The sequence below is a fragment of the Balaenoptera ricei genome, chromosome 4, assembly GCF_028023285.1.
Source record: "Balaenoptera ricei isolate mBalRic1 chromosome 4, mBalRic1.hap2, whole genome shotgun sequence".
Taxonomy (NCBI): domain Eukaryota; kingdom Metazoa; phylum Chordata; class Mammalia; order Artiodactyla; family Balaenopteridae; genus Balaenoptera; species Balaenoptera ricei.
The window spans coordinates 11,103,526-11,120,955 of NC_082642.1; the positions used below are offsets into that span (position 1 = coordinate 11,103,526).

Genomic DNA, 17,430 nt, shown 5'->3' on the forward strand with positions numbered 1-17,430 from the left:
CAAATGCTAAAGGAAATTTTCTAGGCAGGAAACGGAAGAGAAGGAAAAGACCTACAAAAACAATCCCCAAACAATTAAGGAAATGGTAATAGGAACATATATATCGATAATTACCTTAAATGTAAATGGATTAAATGCTCCAGCCAAAAGACATGGACTGGCTGAATGGATACAAAAACAAGACCCATATATATGCTGTCTACAAGAGACCCACTTCAGACCTAGGAACACATACAGACTGAAAGTGAGGGGATGGAAAAAGACATTCCATGCAAATGGAAATCAAAAGCAAGCTGGAGTAGCAATTCTCATATCAGACAAAATAGACTTTAAAATAAAGACTATCACAAGAAGCAAAGAAGGACACTACATAATGATCAAGGGATGAATCCAAGAAGAAGATATAACAATTGTAAATATTTATGCACCCAACATAGGAACACCTCAAAACATAAGACAAATGCTAACAGCCATAAAAGGGGAAATCGACAGTAACACAATCATAGTAGGGGACTTTAACACCCCACTTTCACCAATGGACAGATCATCCAAACTGAAAATCAATAAGGAAACACAAGCTTTAAATGACACATTACACAAGACGGACTTAATTGATATTTATAGGACATTCCATGCAAAAACAACAAGATACACTTTCTTCTCAAGTGATCATGGAACATTCTCTAGAATAGATCATATCTTGGGTCACAAATCAAGCTTTGGTAAATTTAAGAAAACTGAAATCGTATCAAGTATCTTTTCAGACCACAATGCTTTGAGACTAGATATCAATTACAGGAAAAAAATTGTAAAAAAATACAAACACATAGAGGCTAAACAATATGCTACTAAATAACCAAGAGATCACTGAAGAAATCAAAGAGGAAATCAAAAGAAACCTAGAAACAAATGACAATGAAAACACGATGACCCAAAACCTATGGGATGCAGCAAAAGCAGTTCTAAGAGGGAAGTTTTTGGCAATACAATCCTACCTCAGGAAACAAGAAAAATCTCAAATAAACAACCTAACCTTACACCTAAAGCAATTAGAGAAAGAAGAAGAAGAAAAAAAACCCCCAAAGTTAGCAGAAGGAAAGAAATCATAAAGATCAGATCAGAAATAAATGAAAAAGAAATGAAGGAAACAATAGCAAAGATCAATAAAACTAAAAGCTGGTTCTTTGAGAAGGTAAACAAAATTGATAAACAATTAGCCAGACTCATCAAGAAAAAAGGGAGAAGACTCAGATCAACAGAATTAGAAATGAAAAAGGGGAAGTAACAACTGACACTGCAGAAATACAAAGGATCATGAGAGATTACTACAAGCAACTATATGCCAATAAAATGGACAACCTGGAAGAAATGGGCAAATTCTTAGAAAAGCACACCCTTCCAAGACTGTACCAGGAAGAAATAGAAAATATAAATAGACCAATCACAAGCACTGAAATTGAAACTGTGATTAAAATCTTCGAACAAACACAAGCTCAGAGCCAAATGGCTTCACAGGCGAATTCTATCAAACATTTAGAGAAGAGCTAACACCTATCCTTCTCAAACTCTTCCAAAATACAGCAGAGGGAGGAACACTCCCTAACTCATTCTACAAGACCACCATCACCCTGATATCAAAACCAGACAAAGATGTTACAAAGAAAGAAAATTACAAGCAAATATCACTGATGAACATAGATGCAAAAATCCTCAACAAAATACAAGCAAACAGAATGCAACAGCACATTAAAAGGATCATACACCATGATCAGGTGGGGTTTATCCTAGGAATGCAAGCATTCTTCAATATATGCAATCAATCAGTGTGACACATCATATTAACAAATTGAAGAATAAAAACCATACGATAATGGATGCAGAAGAAGCTTTTGACAAAATTCAACACCCATTTAAGAAAAAAACTCTGCAGAAAGTAGGCATAGAGGGAACCTACCTCAACATAATAAAGGCCATATATGAAAAACTCACATCCAACATCATTCTCAATGGTGAAAAACTGAAAGCATTTCCTATAAGATCAGGAAGAAGACAAGATTGCCCACTCTCACCACTATTATTCAACATAGTTTTGGAAGTGTTAGCCACAGCAATCAGAGAAGAAAAAGAAATAAAAGGAATAAAAATTGGAAAAGAAGAAGTAAAACTGTCACTGTTTGCAGATGACATGACACTATACATAGAGAATCCTAAGGATGCTACCAGAAAACTACTAGATCTAATCAATGAATTTGGTAAAGTTGCAGGATACAAAATTAATGCACAGAAGTCTCTTGCATTCCTATACACTAATGATGAAATATCTGAAAGAGAAATTAAGGAAACACTCCCATTTACCATTGCAACAAAAAGGATAAAATACCTAGGGATAAACCTACCTAAGGAGACAAAAGACCTGTATTCAGAAAACTATAAGACACTGATGAAAGAAATTAAAGATGATACAAACAGATGGAGAGGTATACAATGTTCTTGGACTGGAAGAATCAACATGGTGAAAATGACTATACTATCCAAAGCAATCTAGAGATTCAATGCAATTCCTATTAAACAACCAAAGGCAATTTTCACAGAACTAGAACAAAAAATTTCACAATTTGTATGGAAACACAAAAGACCCCGAATAGCCAAAGCAATCTTGAGAAAGAAAAACAGAGCTGGAGGAATCAGACTCCCTGACTTCAGACTATACTACAAAGTTACAGTAATCAAGACAGTATGGTACTGGCACAAAAAAATAAATATAGGTCAATGGAACAGGATAGAAAGCCCAGAGATAAACCCACGCACATATGGTCACCTTATCTTTGATAAAGGAGGCAAGAATATAGAATAGAGAAAAGACAGCCTCTTCAATTAGTGGTGCTGGGAAAACTGGACAGCTACATGTAAAAGAATGACATTAGAACACTTCCTAACACCATATACAAAAATAAACTCAAAATGTATTAAAGACCTAAATGTAAGGCCAGACACTATAAAACTCTTAGAGGAAAACATAGGCAGAACACTCTATAACATAAATCACAGCAAGATCCTTTTTGACCCACCTCCTAGAGAAATGGAAATAAAAACAAAAATAAATAAGTGAGACCTAATGGAACTTAAAAGCTTTTGTACAGCAAAGGAAACCATAAACAAGATGAAAAGACAACCGTCAGAATGGGAGAAAATATTGGCAAACAAGAAACTGACAAAGGATTAATCTCCAAAATACGCAAGCAGCTCATGCAGCTCAATACCAAAAAAAAAAAAAAACCTAATCCAAAAATGGGCAGAAGACCTAAATAGACATTTCTCCAAAGAAGATATTCAGATTGCCAACAAACACATGAAAGGATGCTCAAAATCACTAATCATTAGAGAAATGCACATCAAAACTACAAGGAGGTATCACCTCCCACTGGTCAGAATGGCCATCGTCAAAAAGTCTACAAACAATAAATGCCATAGAAGTTGTGGAGAAAAGGGAACCCTCATACACTGTTGCTGGGAATGTAAATTGATACCACCACTATGGAGAACAGTATGGAGGTTCCTTAAAAAACTAAAAATAGTATTACCATACGACCCAGCAATCCCACTACTGGGCATATACCGTGAGAAAACCACAATTCGAAAAGAGTCATGTACCACAATGTTCACTGCAGCCCTATTTACAATAGCCAGGACATGGAAGCAACCTAAGTGTCCATCAACAGATGCATGGATAAAGAAGATGTGGCACATATATACAATGGAATATTACTCAGCCATAGAAAGAAACGAAATTGATTTATTTGTAGTGAGGTGGATGGACCTAGAATCTGTCATACAGAGTGAAGTAACTCAGAAAGAGAAAAACAAATACCGTATGCTAACACAAACATTTGGAATCTGAAAAAAAAAAAGTTTCTGATGAACCTAGTGGCAGGACAGGAATAAAGACGTAGACGTAGTGAGTGGACTTGAGTGCATGGGGAGGGGGAAGGGTAAGGTGGGACGAAGTGAGAGAGTAGCATGGACATATATACACTACCAAATGTAAAATAGATAGCTAGTGGGAAGCAGCTGCATAGCACAGGGAGATCAGCTCGGTGCTTTGTGACCACCTAGAGGGGTGGGATAGGGAGGGTGGGAGGTAGACACAAGAGGGAGGTGATATGGGGATATATGTATACATATAGCTGATTCCATGTTATACAGCAGAAAGTAACACAACATTGTAAAGCAACTATACTCCAATAAACATGTTCAAAAAAAAAAAAAAACACAATGAGATATTACCTCACACCTGTCAGAATGGCTATCATTAAAATGAACACAAATAACAAATGTGGTGAGGATGTGGAGAAAGGGGAATCCATGTATACTGTTGGTGGGAATGTAAACTGGTGCAACCACTGTGAAAAATAGTATGGAGGTTTCTCAATAAACTAAAAATAGAACTACCATATGTCCCAGCAATTCCACTCCTGGGTATATGTCTGAAAACAAAAAAGAAAACTCTAATTCAAAAAGATACATGAACCGTACTGTCCACAGTAGCTTTATTTACAACTGAAAAGATATGGAAGCAATCTAAGTGTCCATGAACAGAATATGGAAGCAATCTAAGTGTCCATGAACAGATGAGTAGATAAAGAAGATGTGGTGTATATATAACACAAACACACACACAATGGAATAATACTCAACCATAAAAAAGAATGTAATTTTGCCATTTGCAAAAACATGGATGGACTTGGAGGGTGTTATGCTTTGTGAAATAAGTCAGACAGATTAAGACAAATACTGTATGACATCACTTACACGTGGAATCTAAAATATACAGCAAACTAGTGAATACAACAAAAAAAGAAGCAGACTCACGGGTACAGACAACAAACTAGTGGTTACCAGTGGGGAGGTGGTGGAGGGGCAATATAGGGGTGGGGAAGTAGGGGGTACAAACTACTGGGTGTAAGACAGGCTCAAGGATGCATTGTACTAAATGGGGAATATAGCCAATATTTTGTAATAACTATAAATGGAATGTAACCTTTAAAGTTGTATTAACATTTTTTTAAATTAAAAAATATAGATCAGTTAAGATGACCAGGATGAACCTTTCTCTCCCAAACCACCAAAAGACGGGAAGAAAAAGAAAGAAAAAGTAACCGTTGATAGTGAAACATTTGGCAGTATTTACTAAAGCTGAACATTTCACATACCATGTGGCCCCCAGAGTCTACTCCTAGTTGTATACCCAGAAATAATTAATTTTAATTTTTACCAAAGGCACATACAAGGTTCATAGCAGTATTGCTTATAATAGTCCCAAACTGGAAAATATGCCAGCAGCTACCAAAAGTAAAATAGGTAAATAAACCATGACATGCTTATGTAGTGGAATACAGCACAGCAATGAGAATGAATGAGCTACAAGGACTCATAAAATTATAAATAAATTTCACAAACACAAATTGAGTAAAGGAAGCCATACACAAAAAAGTACATACTTTAGCATTCTGTTTATATTAGGTTTATAAACAGGCAGAACTAATCAAGGATGAACGAAGTCAGAAAGCTTTTGTTCTTGGAGGGTTAGTGACTAGGGATTCTAGGATGTTGATATTGTTCTGTTTGGTTAAGGTGTGTTTACTTTGTGAAAAATCCCATCAGGATGGACACTTATGACTTGTACACTTTTCTGTATGTATGTCATATTTCATAGAAGTTAAAACAATCTGGGTTTGGTGAGATTTGATTTTAACCCTTCCAGATTCCCTGAATTCACCCTGATTCCCACAGAAGGCATCTTCATGTTAAACCCATTTTTACTCTGTTTATCAATAAGAGAGATAAGCTAAACGAATTCACTCAGTATTATTTAACATATTACATCTCTCACACATATGTATTTAAATTTTAAAAAGAGAATTTCCAAGAAAGAACAATGTCAAACACAAAGGTGTGAATCATAAAAGTTGGCTTTCATTAATCACTTAGGAAGATAATTTCAAGTGAAAATCTTTTGACTTTCCTTGTTATAGCACGTATGAGAAGACATAGTCTCGTTACACATAAATCTCGATCACAGAAGTCAAAGTTAACAGTAAGAAACAGGGAAGGAAAGATGTTGAGGTTAGAGAAAAAGCTAAGAGTATCTATGCTCAATCTATAACAAACATCTCCTGAACTTTTAGTTTGTATCAAGCACTGAAATGTACTGGGGTTTCAATAGACAAAACAACGTACTCTCATAGAAGTTTACAATCTGGTAGTGAACAGAATTAATTTTTAAAACAGGGAAAGTACTAATGTAATTATAGGAGATACACAAGTTTACACACTTCTGTCACTTTCTGTGTGAAGTCCAGCAAGTTATTTAACCTCTGTGCTTATGTTTCCTCCTATATAAAAAGGAAGTAATTGCACCTACCTCATAGAAATGTCATGAAGATGAAATGAGTTAATATTCATAAAGTGCTTAAAACAAGGCTTGGCACATTGACATTTACATAGAACATTTCATCAGTCTAAAATATATAGTTTAACATTTTGGAAATTGGGCTCTTAGAGTCAGTGGTGTCTTATACTCACTTACCTAAGGTGTGAGAGTTGGCATTGTTTTGCACCTGGTTGGCTATTTTTGTGGCTTGATTTCATGTCCTTTTGAGGGAGAAATAAAAGTTTTGATTGTATCAGAAAACCTTAATTTGAAACCTTCTGGTAACATCAGTAAAGTGCCTATGCAAATCTTCCAATGAAGGAGAAACTTGGAGCAAACTTGTAGAAGAAAGCCAGTGATTTGGAGTTTGGAGCAAATTTTTATGAACCACTGCACCCCCAATGCTTCTGATGCCTTAAAAGAGAATATCATGTAGAATTGACCAATATGACATGGATATTGACATCTCCGAATTGAAAAGGAATTGCAAGTTGAATTCTGAATATGAGTATTTTAGGAATATCTTTATTTCATTTCAAAAAAATTTTTATATATGCACAAGAGGAATATATGGTAAAAAAATAGGTGTAACTATTTCTGAAAGAGCTCTTTCAATAAAAGAAAAATAAAAATTCTGAATCCTATGAAACATTGCGTCATAGTTTAATTAGCATCGCATTTTCCTTTCAAGTGATACCACATAAAATAAGATGTATCTTACCACCAGCAGTGTCTTAGTTTCAATGAAATATGGTAGGTATTTGTTAAATAAATGAAATATTGGGATGAGAACATAAAAGGGAAAATGGACCTTCTTAAGGATGAATTAGTCTTTGAGATAAGATCTGAAGAAGGGGTAGGTGTTGAGGGGGTGGACAGGAGGAAGAGTGTCCTAGGCAGAGGGAACAGTATGTGCAAAGATACTATGGCCAGAGGGAACATGGCACTCAGAAAGGATTAACTAAAAAGACAGTGGTCACATCACAACCCCATTTCAACCCATTTTCTTTTTTTTTTAATCAGTCATCAATTTTACACACATCACTGTATACATGTCAATCCCAATCGCCCAGTTCAGCACACCACCATCCCCACCCCACCGCAGTTTTCCCCCTAGGTGACCATACGTTTGTTCTCTACATCTGTGTCTCAACTTCTGCCCTGCAACCCGGTTCATCTGTACCATTTTTCTAGGTTCTACATACATGTGTTAATATACGATATTTGTTTTTCTCTTTCTGACTTACTTCACTCTGTATGACAATCTCTAGATCCATCCACGTCTCAACAAATGACTCAGTTTCATTCCTTTTTATGGCTGAGTAATATTCCATTGTATATATGTACCACAACTTCTTTATCCATTCGTCTGTCGATGGGCATTTAGGTTGCTTCCATGACCTGGCTATTGTAAATAGCGCTGCAATGAATATTGGGGTGCATGTGTCTTTTTGAATTACGGTTTTCTCTGGGTATATGCTCAGTAGTGGGATTGCTGGGTCATATGGTAATTCTATTTTTAATTTTTTAAGGAACCTCCATATTGTTCTCCATAGTGGCTGTATCAATTTATATCCCCACCAACAGTGCAAGAGGGTTCCCTTTTCTCCACACCCTCTCCAGCATTTGTTGTTTGTAGATTTTCTGATGATGCCCATTCTAACTGGTGTGAGGTGATACCGCATCGTAGTTTTGATTTGCATTTCTCTAATAATTAGTGATGCTGAGCATCTTTTCATGTGCTTCGTGGCCGTCTGTATGTCTTCTTTGGAGAATTGTCTATTTAGGTCTTCTGCCCATTTTTGGATTGGGTTGTTTGTTTCTTTAATATTGAGCTGAATGAGCTGTTTATATATTTTGGAGATTAATCCTTTGTCCGTTGATTTGTTTGCAAATAGTTTCTCCCATTCTGAGGGTTGTCTTTTCGTCTTGTTTATGGTTTCCTTTGCTGTGCAAAAGCTTTGAAGTTTCATCAGGTCCCATTTGTTTATTTTTGTTTTTATTTCCATTTCTCTAGGAGCTGGGTCAAAAAGGATCTTGCTGTGATTTATGTCATAGAGTGTTCTGCCTATGTTTTCCTCTGAGAGTTTTATAGTGTCCAGTCTTACATTTAGGTCTCTAATCCATTTTGAGTTTACTTTTGTGTATGGTGTTAGGGAGTGCTCTAATTTCATTCTTTTACATGTAGCTGTCCAGTTTTCCCAGCACCACTTATTGAAGAGACTGTCTTTTCTCCATTGTATATCTTTGCCTCCTTTGTCATACATTAGTTGACCATAGATTAGTCAACCAATTTTCAAGATTTAGTTTCCTTTCAGTTGAAAGCAGACTCTTCCTTTATGCATATTGAAAATATATCCAATTTCCAGAACTCTGATCCTGGTTTGGAAATTAATATCTTTCCTTTGTGTCACATCTCATTTTTATTTTTAATTGAAAGGGGAAATCTCCACTCATTGACAAGAAAGATATTTTAGCTGTTTTAATGTCTGAACATGAGAGTTTATTATATGATTTTGTAATGATAGCTTTTACAAAATTGAATAAATATTATTTGATTATGACAAATAATGTAATGAATCCAACTACAAAATAAGAAAACTGATTGAATCACTGTACAACTTAAATCATAATGAAATAATTTGAGTTTAATTTGAGTGTAATAACCCATTTCATCTTCACATTTTTTCTTTCTTTTTAATATAGTAAGCTAATTACCTTTTTAAAACCTTTATATAATAACATTTATAAGGGCTAGAAAAGTATTCTGCTCTATGAATTCCAAAACCACTTATGATAGAAATATATATTTAGGAGAAATAAAATAAATTGTGGATGAGGAATTATTTTAATGTGTTTCATTGTAATGTTAAAGAGGGTAGTGTTTATTCTTTTTATTTTCAGATTTCTGAGCCATCATTTTAATAATTTTTATTTTAATAATTTTTTATCTTATGTTCTTCCTTTTTCCTTCTTAATTTCTCTAGTGATTTTAAAAGTAAGTAGCTTGTTTTAATTATCCTAGACTTTTCATTTGCAATTTTAAAACACAGATCAGTCTCCAATTATATTATCACAAGTTACAGTAGTGGTTGATTTCTCCTTGCTATAAGATGAGGACATTTTATTATATTTCACTGCTGCCTTTCTAACTTTTGAATTTTTGTTCATATTAACTAGTATTTTCACTCAGATTACTTTTTTCCACTGGTAAAATTTTTTTCCCCAGAACTACTTTACCTTTATCATAAAGTTCTATTAGAATTCCCATTACAAACTTGACCTTCTTCAGTCTTTTGACTTTTCAAACAAACAAAACATAAAGATGATAACAGATAATGCATAACTAGACTACCAAGCATTTTCTAATTTTTTGCCGTATTCCCTGGTGAAAAAAATGACTACTTATTTCAAACCATTTGTCTTTATCATGCTTTCCGTTATCTTGTTCCAGATTTGATTAACCTATTGGTACTGCTCATAGAGGCCTTTGGGATTTCTTTGTGGTACTTTTTAGTAAAACACAAGAAAAGATAGCAAAAGGAGTAAATAACAATTGATAGTTTTGATGTCAACACGAATTTAAATCACAGACTACATTTTGTTTTAATAACATATATTTTATCATGGAAAAGATCAACTTCAAGAAAGTTGGTCAGGCAGGTTTTGTCCTAAATAACTTCAGTAATTAAAATAAATACAAAATTTGTAGATGTAACGTCATCATCCTGCCAATTGGCAAGGCTCACCAAAAAGAAATCTGAACTTGAGGACATTCGATGAAGTTTTGGTTCCATGAGCCCTTATCACCTCACTAGTGTTGCTGTAATACTTCCTATGTTGAATATAGATTCACTTTACACCAATCTCACTTAAGAAAGATCAACTACGTTCTTTTTGGCTTTCTTTCTGTCACCTTTAATAAGGTGCTTTTTCTTAACTAACCAATATGGAACTATCCTAATAGCCAAAGACCCCTGATTATTCTTATTAATTTTATTTCAGAGAATGTATTTTCCTCTTCAAGAATAATTTTTAACACTTGATTTTTATTTTGGAATTATATTTGTTTTGGAATTATATCCTTTTATAGCCCAACCTTCTTATTCTTTATTTTGGTTTATTTCTGGTTCAACTGCAATGTGCTTTTCATCAACTTTTTTCATTGAGTAACATAGCGACAAACTTTCTAAGCTCATATATTTATAAGGTTATCTTTCAATTAATTTCTCACGTGATTGAAAACTTAGAGTACACAATTTTGAGGCACACCATTTTCTTCACCAACAATTGTGTAGACATTGCCAAATCTTCTGGAGTTTTGGTTAGAGGAGGCATTTGAGGCCAATTTGATCTATGATTTCCATTAAGGCAAATTTTCATTTCATTCTGGTGTCTATAGGATGTTTTTCTCTGCATTAAATTAAAAAAATTTAACCAGGGTAACCCTTCTCCAGGATTGTAAAAAGTTAGGTTAACTCAAGAGCTCTGTGTGCTGTACTATTTATTTATATCATTAATCTATGACACTGAAATATAGCTACCCTCTTACTAGTCTCCCTGCCTCGCTAGGCTTTATCTCCTGAGCCACACTGACAGGGTCATTTTTTTTTTTTTTTTTTTAAACATCTTTATTGAAGTATAATTGCCTTACAATGGTGTGTTAGCTTCTGCTTTATAACAAAGTGAATCAGTTATACATATACAATATGTTCCCATTTCTCTTCCCTCTTGCATCTCCCTCCCACCCACCCTCCCCATCCCACCCCTCTAGGTGGTCACAAAGCACCGAGCTGATCTTCCTGTGCTATGCGGCTGCTTCCCACTAGCTATCTATTTTACATTTGGTAGTATATATATGTCCATGACACTCTCTTACCCTGTCACATCTCACCCCACCCCCTCCCCATATCCTCAAGTCCATTCTCTAGTAGGTCTGTGTCTTTATTCCCGTCTTGCCACTAGGTTCTTCATGGTCTTTTTTTTTTTTTTTCCTTAGATTCCGTATATATGTGTTAGCATACTGTATTTGTTTTTCTCTTTCTGACTTACTTCACTCTGTATGACAGACTCTAACTCCATCCACCTCATTACAAATACCTCCATTTCATTTCTTTTTATGGCTGAGTAATATTCCATTGTATATATGTGCCACATCTTCTTTATCCATTCATCTGTCGATGGACATTTAGGTTGCTTCCATGTCCTGGCTATTGTAAATAGAGCTGCAATGAACATTGTGGTACATGACACTTTTTGACCTATGGTTTTCTCAGGGTATATGCCCAGTAGTGGGATTGCTGGGTCATATGGTAGTTCTATTTGTAGTTTTTTAAGGAACCTCCATACTGTTCTCCATAGTGGCTGTATCAATTTACATTCCCACCAACAGTGCAAGAGTGTTCCCTTTCCTCCACACCCTCTCCAGCATTTATTGTTTCTAGATTTTTTGATGATGGCCATTCTGACCGGTGTGAGATGATATCTCATTGTAGTTTTGATTTGCATTTCTCTAATGATTAATGATGTTGAGCATTCTTTCATGTGACAGGGTCATTTTTGTGCTGTATCTCAAGTACTTGATACAACATAGCTCTGAATAAATATTTGTTAAGGGCATGAGTAAGCAAGTGCATGAAATCCCCCTTCAAATTCCAGAAAACTACAAAATTCCTCTAACTTCAGTGCAAGTCAACAGATAAACATAAGTAGGAATGAGAATTAAATTAAAATTTTTTTAATTTGAGAAAAATTAAAATACTGTGACAATACTAAAATATTGTGCCAAATAACACATTGAATATCAACTATTATAATTGAATTCCATTTACCTGTGTTGCATCTGTTGATTCTTTCATGGATGTTAACTTCATTATGTGGTTGGCGATTTTTGATGGTATGATTATTTCCAGAGGGCACCGTCTTTCCTGGGAGTACACTGTGTTTTAGATGTAAGCATACACATGATTTTTAAGTTTGCCTCTGAGAGGGGCAAATTTTACTCTCAAAACACTGAGAATAAAAATTCTAATCTCCTAGCTGTATGTGGGCGGACTTGGGTTCCAATTTCTCCCAGGTCACTCTCCACCTCCCCCAGAGCTGTGGGCAGATGGAAAATTTCCATGCCATATTTCAGGGGAATAAGCAGAGTATGCATCCTGTTTCCTGAGTTTGTATGGAGGCTTCATGCCTTTCAAAACATGAAGGGCCTCTTCTGGCAACCTTATCTGGGCATCAAAATCCATGATCCAACCCCATAAAATTTAAATCTATGTTGGAAAAGCCTAGGCCCACCTTGACTTCAACACTGCATTGACTTTGTATTCTTGGTACATTAATAGCATCTGACAAATATCATTTATGTTTTGTTTGAGTTCGGCTGTATAATATTTAATAGCTTTCATTTACACAGCATTCCGATGTATTTTGAACAGAAGTTCACTATTGATTCGAATATTCATCTTTATATTTCCAGTGCCTTCTCAAGTCTGTGGGCCATAGTTGCTCCTCAGTTGTCTTCTGGATTAATTGTTTTATATGTGAATAAGGCAGACATGAATGTCCTAAGAGCGGATGTTCATTCAAAGAATGAAGAATAAACATCAAAAAGGCCTATCTTATATGATCAGGGTCAAAAAATAATAGGAAGGAATTATTGGAAGTATGAGAGTATTAAAAAAAAGCAGACAACTGAGCACTAAGGAATAACTTCTGTGATTCATAAAACTATGAGGAAATAAAACAAAAATCACCTTTATGACCCTAGGAGCCTAGTTTTGCTATGTTGACATTTTACTTATTTTATTATATTAAATTTCTGTAGCTCTTCATGAAATACACACTATAAAAATTCTGCCAAAAACGAAGGAAGATGTCATTAAAATAAATAATGAAAAACACCATCTAATGCAAATTTCTGGTAGAAAATTCCTTTCCATGATACCCCCAGCTTGACAAATTTGGATCATACTGCAGATGTATAATTTTGGGGGCAATAATGCCAGTTTTCTCCCAAACAGAAACTATGTGTTTACTGCTTTCCAGATGTACAACTCCCTCTGGTTAATTCTTACAAAAATGGTTTTCATTGTTCCAAAAAAAAAAAAAAAACAAAACCCAATTTGAACAAGTTTCTTTGTGTCTTTATTGTTTCATTTGATAAAAGGCAGTTTATCTACCCAGCATATGGATTGCCTTGTCAGAGTACCTTGTGGCAACCTAGCTTTCTTTTTTTCTTCTTTTATCTGCATTTGCTAAATTTAGTATGAATGCTAGGATAATCCTTGCTAGGAAAGTGGATTATAAAGATAAAAGAAAGAAGCACTAAGTTCATTCCCCAACCAGCTCCAAATGTGCCTTTATGCTTATAATATCCCATAAACACCAGGGCAATTGCACCAGCTGCTCTTGACTCTCAGAGGGCATGATATTTCCTCTCATTCTGGCACCAGCCACCGCCCCAAAGGAAAGAAACTCTCACAAGCCAGAAGTAGACAGGCGGAGCTTTCGCCAGAGCTATAGATAAACTCTAGGACCTGATAGCTCTCTGCTGACAGTGAATTCCTATAAAAATAAAAAAGTAAAATATAAAAAGATACTATCTAGACATAAAAACAGGCTTTTGGATATTTTTTCATTATATTCTTCTGATATTTCAAAAGTGGGATATCCGGGACTCTTGGCAAAGATGCATTAAATGTGAGTGAGGCAAAGAAAAAGATTTAACTCTCTGAATGGACTGGTTAATAGATCGATAGCTTACTCACTTCCACCAGTGTGGCCCCTTTCTTTTGTGTTATTACATTTTGTAGAGCTAAAAACAATGTATTGGCTTATGTTAAAGCCAGAAACATCATACAAGTACCATAAAATATGAGGTGCACATCCTCCTTTATTTAATGGTTTTGTTTCATTCTATCAAACGGTGAGATTGGACCTTTTCTTAGTCTTAAAACAAACACAAAACAAAAATATACTCCCAAGAAAGACTGGGAAGTGCTGTCCTGAGCATCATTATACCAACACTCAAACACTGGCCACAAATTACTATGTTACTGTCTGATATGGAAAAAAAAATACCAAACAAAAACAGGAGTACATCATCCCAATCTTGATGAGATACTAGATGATGATTGCCCAAAGGGTGTCCATATATTATGGCAATACTTCATCTTTTCACACATATTCCATTTAACTCTTTACTAAATTCCCATCACACTCCCACCTTGTTCTACGGTGGAAAGAATGAGCATGACTATGTGCCTGTGAAGGGCAGAAAATCCTCAACCATTGAATCTCCATCCAATACAATAAGAACACATATTTCCACCTATCAACTTCTCTAAAACTGACAGAAGAAGCTCCAGGAAAATTTTCAGGAGAAAACGTAGATTCAAATCTTAGCGCTGACACTTATGAGATTTGATGCTTGTTATTTAATATTTTTTGACCTTTGTTTCTTCATCTGGAAAAGGAGTACAATACCCTCTGTCATTTCTTCCTTTGCTTTTTTTTGTTTTTGTTTTTTTTTTGTCTCAGTAGGGTGAGATAATATGTGTGAAAACCTTTGGGAGATTGTTTACAGAAGTGAGATTTTCCTATTTTTGGAAGGTTTACATATGGCATATACAGCTGACACTTAGAACTTCCTATGTGCCAGATACTGTTTTAAGTAACTTAAGTATTAAACTTATTTAATGCTCACAACAACCATTAGGTAGAGATGATTTTTTATCCCCATTTGACAGATCAGTAAACTGAGACACTGAGAGACCAAGTAGCTCATCCATGTTGTTAATCCTTCCACTCTTCTGAAGTTTTATGGATGCCACTGATTGAACTGGTACCATTCTTATGCTATGAGAAGAGTACACTCGTATCTAAACTTGTTTTGCTATACCATTCTGAGATGTAGTACAAAAATATAGTACAAGCAAATCCTAAGATAAATTTAGGATGGAGACACCACATGGGAACAATGGAGTCTAACAATGCAGGGACAAAGGTTAATGATGGTGACCTGCTCCTGAATGGCCCATAACTGTATATGATTAGACCCTTCCGTCGTCATCATTTTGTTAGCATTATTATCAGAGTCCATATAGGCAACAATAGGAATAAAGCGCACAAAGCAGAATTTGGAAAAACCTACTCTACTACATCCTATGGGTGAGAGTAGGATAAGATAAAAATGCTACTACATAAATTGTCTGAGCAGGGGAAGGCTGGAAATAGGAAGAAATAAGTGTTATTAAATTGCTCATATAGTCTGCAAAGAGGGCTTAAAAACGCATTAGAGTCATTCTATCCATTATGTACTGTTTGACTAGACTACCGAGTCCTTAGGAGCCGACAATAAATAGTAATGGCACCAACAACACTTTTATGGGAAAGGCAGAAATCTGGATGCATTCATGGGGTGTATCATGGGGTATATGTTTCTCCCTTGGGCTATTTTCTCTTTTTTTCTGACTCTTTTTCTTAGAGGATCTATTGTTGCTTTTCACTTAACAGTTACTTAATTACAAAACACTGGTTTTCAGGATTTATGTCAGTTTCCAAAGGAACGGATGACTATTTTTTTGGGGGGGGGGTGGTGCTTAGATACGCCATCTGTTATCTATTGCTGAATAACAAATGGCACCAAAGCTTAATGGCTTAAAAGAACAACTTTAATATCTCACAGTTTCTGTGGGTTGGGAATCTGGTTATACTTTGCTGGGGACCTGTGGCTCAAGGCTTCTCACAAGATTGTAATCAAGATGTTAGCCAGGGCTTCAGTCATTTCAAGGCTCAACTAGGGCAAGATCTGCATCCAAGTTCACTCCCATGGTTGTTGGCAGGATTTACTTCTTTGTGGGCTTTTGGGCTGAGAGCCTTAGCTCCTCGCTCGCTACCGGTTACCAGCTGCCTTCAGTTTCTTGACACATGACCTCTTCCTATTGCAGCTCTAACATGACAGCCAGCTTCCCAGGAAGCAGCTTGGATGTGTGGGTTTTCTAGATTTAGGTCTCCACTCATGAGATATAGAGGCAAGGTAGTTTCAGGTATTGGTAAAATAAGAGGTTAAGGTAAATACAGTGGCAGACAATGGCTGAACTCCAGTGTAAGGAAGGCTTCTGGAAACCAGAAGATCTGGGAATTGAGAGTCCACATGTCTGGTGACTCCTTCAGGTAAATGTTGAAGTCATTATAATTGCTGGCAGTAGCTGGAGTGCACAGAAAGATTGTGAAAATCAAAGGAAAGGGTCAGAAATTTAAGACAGGGAAACAATGTAACAGGGGAAGCAAAGAGCCTCCCTGATCTCATTGGGGTTCTATAATACCTGGAGTGTGAGAGATTAAGCTGCCTCTGCTTGGTGAACTGCAAGAGAAGTGGTGACCTCTAGAGAGGGCCCGGGCTTTTGGTCAAGGAGGTGGAAGGTTATATTCACTGAGTTTGTTGTGGATATAGAGGAGTTTCTTTACCATAAAGTAGTAACTCCAGAATTTCCCACATAAGTGGCCAACTTGATAAAAAAATTATAGTAAATCTCCCTCCTTCCATGCTTTGTTCCCTCAGTACATATGTGTATGTATCTCATATGCCCCAGTAAAGTCTCCATATACTCCTTTTAATTTCAGGCTTTGCTTTCTGGGGAATCCAATCTATGATGAAAGGAAATGGAAACCTACATTTTTATCCAAAAGGTAAATATATGTGTGTGTGCATACACACACACACACACACATTATATATATATATTTGTGTATATAACATGTCAGTAAGTACTAACAAATGCTTATCAAGCTAAAAAGATTTAAGACATGAATTATCCTGTTTCTAGTAATCACCACCACCACCACCATCCTCATCAGTCTCTCCTTCGGAGACCCTCAGGAAGTTAACAGTTCATACAATTTAATTCTGGGATGCTAGCAAGTGAAGCCAAGGCCAGACTGAAGATGGAAATGAGAATGTTCATATTCACACAATCGACATTGATTCATTAAGGTGATGA

General features: G+C 35.7%; 1 long non-coding RNA gene across 2 annotated transcripts in view; it reads right to left on the reverse strand.

Moving 5' to 3' along the window:
- LOC132365194 (uncharacterized) overlaps positions 1–17,430 on the reverse strand; it is a 425,897-nt gene that overhangs the window by 233,542 nt on the left and 174,925 nt on the right. For both annotated transcript variants that reach the window (XR_009503053.1, XR_009503054.1), the window contains exon 3: positions 12,262–12,368. This is a non-coding gene — a long non-coding RNA (uncharacterized LOC132365194). The remainder of the gene's footprint in view (positions 1–12,261; positions 12,369–17,430) is intronic.